Below are 8172 nucleotides of genomic sequence, written 5' to 3' on the forward strand. Positions count from 1 at the left end.
CTTGCAGTTATATACAGCTACACCAACACATGACCCCCCCCAACACTTCAGAGTAAATTAGCATATTTGCAAAGAGCAGATATATTTGGAGAGACTCTGCTTACTAAAATATAGATTAAAAAAAACATATGTCCATTCCATTGGTGGAGGAATAAGGGAGTACTGTTTGTTCTGTTCTGTTTTCAGGTCAATAGTGCAGTGATGTCTGTATTAGCTGATCCCCGGATGCCACAACTTAAGTCAAGGACAGTAAATCAGTGACAGAAGAAACAGATAATCTGCCCAACAGCTTTCTGGCCCCAAAGACCAATCTGCAGGCACAGACTGCCAATGCTCTGTTGTTTATTCTCTTCTAATTCATGTCAGATACAAGCTCCAGAGGACAGAACAAGTTGAATTTATTAAATATTTATAAACCACTAACTTTCTAGAAGGCATTGTCTGGGGGCTAATGATATATTGATGAACAAAATAGATAAGTGCCTGTACTCATGAAACTTGATGTCTAGAGGAGAAGATGGGAAATGAAACTAATATAATGATATGCATTGCTTTTAAGAGAGATAAAGGTAAAAAAAGAGAGAGAGATAAAGGTGAGATTAGAGAAATGATAATCAAGTCCTAACCTCCTTCCAGAGTAAAAGAGGAGTTAAATGACAAAGATTTGTGGAGAAGGACTTAAATGGCAAAAACCTTTAACAAATAATTGCTGAATTTATGAGCTTCTCTTTGTCTAAAAAGATATCACTTTTGAGATCTACTAAATCATTATTAGGTTGTGTTTTTCTTGTCTTACCTCGAGTCAGTTTGAGAATGGCTATCCAAAGATAAGTAACACTGAAAACCAGGTTGGACAGAGATTTGAGGGGGAAACAGGAGACCTATGTGGCACTTACAGTAGTCATACTCCATGGGAAAGCTGAAACAGTTTGTATTTCTGACAGAGATCCCTCTCAATAGATTTGGAAGATGTCAGTTTGCTTTTCACAAGTGACTGGATACAGAACACAGAAATAAGAAAAAAAAAGACATTTTCTTTTCATCCCAAAGGACAGCAGGAGCTGAAGATGGTGAAACTCCTCTGTTTCTGGCACATTGAAACTCAAAACCATAAATACAGGATGAATACTTGCTTGAATCAATGCTGCCCCCTTCAGGAATGACACCTAGAAAGCTACAATTGAATCCTTGTAATTCTGTGAAACCTTGGCACTTTGGTCAACAATGAGTGAGCTGGATGAACTCCTACCAAATTTAGTATATAATAATATATAATAAGGGGCCGGAGTTATAGCACAGCATGTAGGGCAGGAGTCTCAAACTCGTCGCCCGCGGGCCGTTTGCAGCCCTCCATACAACATTTTGTGGCCCGCGGCCAGTATTCAAATATCGCAGAATTCGCGATTATTCACTTACCGAATAATCGCAATAAAAATCGCATTAGTGGGGCCGGAGAGATAGCATGGAGGTAAGGCGTTTGCCTTTCATGCAGGAGGTCATCGGTTCGAATCCCGGCGCCCCATATGGTCCCCTGTGCCTGCCAGGAGCAATTTCTGAGCCTGGAGCCAGGAATAACCCCTGAGCACTGCCAGGTGTGACCCAAAAACCAAAAAAAAAAAAAAAAAAAAAAATCGCATTAGTAAGGAAAAAAATCGCATTAAATATTCGCATACCTCGAGCAGTTCCTTTCGGGGTATGCAAATGTTTAATGCGATTTTTTTGCGATTTTTTTCTTACTAATGCGATTTGTATTGCGAATATTCGGTAAGCGAATAATCGCTAATACTTTGCGCCTAATGCAGACGTCATTTCTGCTGCTCCAGCCCACTGTCCCTTGCATTATCGGAGGCCTAAGGGAGAGAAGTTTATTACAGAATTAGATTTTATCATACCTTCATCATGACTTCATCAAAGCCTGCAGTGAAGAGAAAGATTGATGATGAGCACAGACAATTTCAGGAAAAGTGGGAAACGCAGTATTTCTTTGTTGAGCACAGGGGCATCCCCACATGTCTTATTTGCTCAGAGAAAGTTGCAGTGCACAAGGAATACAACTTGAAACGCCATTATTCAACTAAAAATGCTGAGGAATGTGCAAAATATCAAGGAAATGAGAGAGCCAAGCGGGTTGCCAGTCTTAAAGCATGTCTAATGAGGTAACAAGATTTCTTCAAGAAAGCAAACAAAGAGAATGTTGCATTAGTCGAAGCTAGTTACATGGTTAGTGAGATGATTGCTAAGGCAGGGAAACCATTCACAAGAGAGTTTGTTAAAAAAAAAAATGCATGTTACAGGCTGCAAGTATTATCTGTCCGTGTGACAATGTGATGCCTGTTGTTGTGAAATGCATCAACCAAATCAGATCCAGGGGCTTAAAGCACAGGAGGTTCTGTGCTTTTTTAGAGGAAATGGAGTCAGAATATGGAGATGTGCTCTATTTCACCGAGGTACGTTGGCTCAGCAGGGGAAATGTCCTGAAAAGATTTTTTAAGTTGAGAGAAGAAGTGAAAGCCTTCATGGAGAAGGATGGAAATGCTGTTTCTGAGTTGAGTGATCACAAATGGCTCATGGACTTAGTTTTTCTTGTTGACATCACACATAAGCTGAATGTACTAAAGAAGATGTTACAAGGCCTGGGGCAGCTTATCAGTGCTGCCTATGACAATGGGAGAGCATTCTCCACAAACCTGTGTTATGGAAATCCCAGCTCTCTCAGACAAACCTTTGCCATTTCCCAGCATGCAAGGAACTTGTGGATGCAGGCATACCATACAGTTGTGAGAAATATGTTGATGCTATTTTTAAGCTAGAGAAGGAATTTGATCACAGATTTGCAGACTTCAAAAAGCACAGAGCCACTTTCCAAATTTTTGTGGACCCCTTTTCCTTTGATGTACAAGATGCCCCTCCTGTGCTTCAATGGAGCTCATTGACCTGCAATGCAACTCTGATCTCAAAGCCAAGTTCAGGGAGATTAGTGGAAAAGCAGACATGCATGGGCAATTTTTGAGAGAATTGCCCCCCCCCCCCAGCTTCCCTGAGCTTTCCCGAATGTTCATGTGCCTTTTTGGGTGCACATATTTGTGTGAAAAGTTATTCTCCACATTGAACTTCAATAAGTCAAAGTACAGGTCTAGTCTTAATGATGATCATCTTCAAGCCATACAGAGGGTCTCAACTGCTTCCTCTCTAAAGCCAAATGTGGTTCAGATTTGTGAGAAGAAGCACTGTCAAGTTTCTGGCAGCAAGGAATAAGCAAAAGATGCCATGTTCAGAAGAACTGTTCATGATCTTCACTCAATGTTTTATTCATGTTCAGAAGAAATAATTAAAACTGTTAATGATGTATGAGGACTTTTTTTTTTGTGAAATCCCTTATGTGGCCCTGTCTCACCCCGACTTTGCCTCCTGCGGCCCCCAGGTAAATTGAGTTTGAGACCCCTGATGTAGGGTGTTTGTCTTGCACGTGGTCGACCTGGGTTCGACCCCTCAACATCCCGTATGGTCCCCCAAGTCTGCCAGGAGTGATTTCTAAGTGCAGAGCAAGGTGTAACCCTGAGTGATACTGGGTATGGACCCCAAAACCAATAATAATAATAATAATAATATGTCATCAGAGGTCTTGATATCTGACTGAAGCAGTCGTCATGTCCTCCCTAATACAAGGTTTAAGTATGCACCATCATTGATTTAAAGATTTGTTCTTTTATTAATGTAAACCCATTCTTTTCCATCTTGGTTTTGTAGTTTTTTATTTAGTTTCAGATACTCTTTCTTTTCCAAAAATCCTACAAGATTCTTTTTAAATTTCTAAAACATTTTCTTTTTCTTTTTTTTTTCTTTTTTTTTTTTTTGGTTTTTGGGCCACACCTGGTGATGCTCAGGGGTTACTCCTGGCTATGCGCTCAGAAGTCGCTCCTGGCTTGGGGGACCATATGGGACGCCGGGGGATCGAACCGCGGTCTGTCCGAGGCTAGAGCAGGCAAGGCAGGCACCTTACCATTAGCGCCACCGCCCGGCCCCTTTCGTTTAATTTTTATTGAGACCAATGTGAATTAGACATCTTTCATGGTAATATTTAAGACATATAGTGAGAGTGAATTAGAGCAATTCCCACCACCAGTGATGGCCTCCCTCCACAGCATGCATCCCATACCTCCCCTCTTGGCCGCCTGGACTGCTAGTATAACAGGGTAACAGGTTCTTTTTGTGTACAACTTGTAGTTTGGTTCTCTTGATTCTATTGTCATTAGCTTTGAGTTGGGTATTTAAGTCTGATCATTCTTTATATCCACTCAATTCTCATGAGACTGCAAGAATTGTCTTTTTAGACATAAAATTATACACTTTGCCAATAAAGTAACTTTTTTCTAATTAATTCCCATTTTATTTAGGTTTTTGACCTTCAGCTGACATTTGAAAACAATTTTTGAATATTCGGTATATCCTAGTGTTCAATCAACCTAGTTTTCCTTGAGAAAAAAGTAGGCTCTTTATTAAGCAGAAGAGAAACAGTAAGTGTGCAGGAATGGACTGAGCTCAGCGTAGGCGTAGTCAGATGAGATCAACCATCTGGTCAATCTGTCATAGATGGGACAGCACGTATCTCTTCTCATCCAGGACGCATTTGCAATTAGAGCTGGAGTTGATGATGTGGAGCTTGGGGGCCTTGGATCTGTGACCACTCTTGGCCTCCACATCTTGTCCACTGCCCTCAGCGAACAGCTCCTTCCAGGGAGGCTCTCACAGCTGTTCATCCACAGACATGACGTGGCCCTCTGTGATGAATATGTATCTGGTCCCTGACTGTGGACTGGATTCTCCTCATCAAACATTAGGTACAAATACTTGCAGGTCTTGTTGAGGAAGAAGCTCTCCATCTGGTCTTCCAGACAAGGTGCAACATGGCATACCTGAACTTGACTCTTGTGTGCTTCTCCATTCCCACATGGTGATAAAAGGGGTTCTTGGTAGCTTAGTAGAGCAGGTAGGTGGACTCCACCACTCAGGCCGAAGTGGGTAGAAGAACATGTCAGGGGCCTGCAGCTGCCAATTGTAGCATTCGGGGAGGCCCCATAGCTCCTCTTGATAGTGTAGTAGAAGGCGTGCAGGCAGATGGCATCATCCATGTCCCCCATCAGGATCTGCAGCCCTGGGAAGAAGGTCTGCAAAAACTCAATCCACATATACATCAGCTGCCCACTGAATATGTTCACGTTGACGTGCAGCAATCCTTGAATTTCTAATAAACATTCACCCTTCACACTACTCATGCTTACCCTCAGCGCTACTAAGACTCTTAGGGGATACACCAGTGTTTTCTCACATGTTCATGTCATTGTGCAAGTTGAAATGCTGACCTTTGCTTGGTCCTCCAGTAACAAACAGAAGAAGTCCTCTTCCTATAATGTTTTGTCTAAGAAATGGAAAGTCAGAAGAGGAATAGGTGATATTGGAGAAATTGAACACCGAGGGACAGAGTAGCCAGGTGGTGACATGATGGTGATGAATTCAAAAGTCTAGACATAGCTGTGGGACTTTGATCTTGAAGCATACCTTGAAGAATTTTATAGGGTCTATACATTTTATGATATTTGGTGTGAATTTAAATGGAACGGAACCAAAAGTCATAGGAAATGTTTTTACTTTCTGATGTAGGAAGAACTGGTCCCATTTAGGAAGATTCCTGAGAGACCAGTTCACCAAGTAAAAGCTGTCCAGAGAAGCATTTCTGAGGATCCATCTCTGTCCAAAGATTAAGGAGGTTATTATCAAACTTGGAGCACCTCAAACTAGAAAGCAATCAAGGATCCTTTTGAACATGACAAGACTCTGTACTTAGATCCCCAACTGCCCAAAGTCCTATCTTATAGCACTTCTTTCTTTTCTTATTTAGCTGATTAATTAATACTTTTAGGAAAAATTAATATATTTAATAGTGCTGATATCTGAAGTTTTGATCTGTGGTTGATTAATCAGAATATTTTTGTTGTTCATCTATAAAAATGATATTGGTGTGAGGGAATTTATTTTCTACAGGGGAAAACTAAGTTTAAATAGTAAAATATGTAAACGATCATTTTTATGGGAACCAGAGCCATCATTTCTGGGATAAGGAGGCCACCCTGAGGCACATCTGATCCTGCAGTAAGGGTTGGTGGTTCTGTTCTGTTTTCCATCCTTTGGGACACTAGAGGTGGTTCAAAAGAGGCCATGCTGTGCCAGGGTTCTAATGGGGCCTCACACATATTAGGCATGTGCTCTGACACTTAACTCTACCAAAATAATTGTTATTTGTCGATGTCCAGAATTTATCCTCCCAACTAAATGTATTGCTTCAGATCATTAAAATGCTAAGATGTTGCTAACTCATGGTTAACTAATTTAGGAAATGCAGCTCAATGATGATTCAGAGTCTTTTCCAGGGAATAACTTAATGAAAATCTCCCTTAATTGTCTTCTGAAGTCCCAGAAGTTGTCTCTCACTTAGGTTACAGAAAACACCTGCTAAATTCATCACAGCATTAGGGCCATTGTTCACAATGAAGGAAATGAGAACAAATTCCTGGAAAAAATAAATGCAAGTTTTATTTTTACAGAAATGTGAACTAATGATTAACTTAATTTGTGACTCCAGGAATGAAACAAAAGATATGGCCATGTACACCATGCTACTATTTCGAAATTGTGTTGAATTAAAATGTCAAATTTGAGGCTGAATGCTAGTACAGAGGGTATGGCATTTGACTTGCTTCCTGCCAACCCAGGGTCGATCCTTGGCATCCCATATGGTTCCACAAACACTTCCAGGAATAATTCCTGAGTGCAGAGTCAGGAGTAATCCCTGAGTGTTTCTGAGTGTGTTCCAAATACTCAAGCTTCCAAAATCTAAAATATATGAAAACAAAATATTGAGCCAAAGAATTCTGAAGAAAATCATTTTTAAATAGAGTGGTCATTAAAGGAGTATGTACTGCATCTCCTAAGTGAGAAGAAATATAAAAAAGTAAGTCAATAATGTCATAACTGTTATGAATATCAAAACTAAAGAATACATCTCTAAAAGTATAATTCTTTAAGGAATCCCCCCCCCCTTGAGTCAGGAATAACTCAATGGTTAAATATCTGCCTTAAAAGAGAGGAAGCAATGAGTTGGATTCCTGAACATCCAGCCAAGTGTGTTTAAGCTTCACTCATGATGATCACAACAACAACAACAACAACAAAAAAAACAAAAGGTAATGGGGGGATAAATAACACCTATGAATAGAATTCATTATTTTAAAAATGAAAAGATTGATGAAAATAACACTTGAAATCTATACCTTTATCACTAGCGAGGAAAGGACAAAGTATTTGAAATAGATTCAAGAAAAATCCTATTTAATATGTAAAAGAATAAAAGGTAGCTAAGTAATGAAGAGAGACTTATTGTGTGTGCAAAAACAGATTTAATATTTCTATTAACCAATTATTCACTCACTTGGTTTTAGGGAATTCCTCCACCAGAATTTACAAGATGCAGCAGTGACCCCTACTGCCCAAATGAGGAAGCTCCAGAGCTTGGGGGGGGGTGTGTGGATCCTTTTCATGAATCAAAAAATAAAAAGCTATGCATCCCTGCACCAGAAAAAAATAAATTCAGGGGGCCAGAGTGGTGGTGCAGTGACAGGACGTTTGCCTTGCACGAGGCTGACCTAGGATGGACCGCAGTTCAATCCCCTGGTGTTTCATAGAGTCCCCCAAGTCAGGAGCTATTTCTGAGAGCATAACCAGGAGAAACCCCTAAATAGTGTCACAGAGTGTGGCTCAAAAACAGAAAACAAACAAACTAAAAAAGAAAAGGAAAAAAGAAAGAAAAAAGAAAATAAATTCAGGTTCCTATGTAAAATTAGAATTTTCATAAATTATTAGAAATTTATTCATCCATCAAGTGTATAGATAGATTCACTGAGCTCTATTTCATGTGGATAATGCAATTCTGCAGAGTCAAGAGAGCTTCTTAAAAATATAATGTAGGGAAGGGCAAGGGTTACACTACAGCTCATACGCTGTTTGCCCTGCGTATGGCAGACCCAGGTTCAATACCATGCAATCATATGGTTCCCTGAGAACTGTCAGGAATAAGTAACCCCTACACATCTCTGGCTGTGCCCACCCAAAGTGATTTCA

This window comes from Suncus etruscus, chromosome 3, assembly GCF_024139225.1.
Source record: "Suncus etruscus isolate mSunEtr1 chromosome 3, mSunEtr1.pri.cur, whole genome shotgun sequence".
In the NCBI taxonomy this organism is placed as follows: Eukaryota; Metazoa; Chordata; class Mammalia; order Eulipotyphla; family Soricidae; genus Suncus; species Suncus etruscus.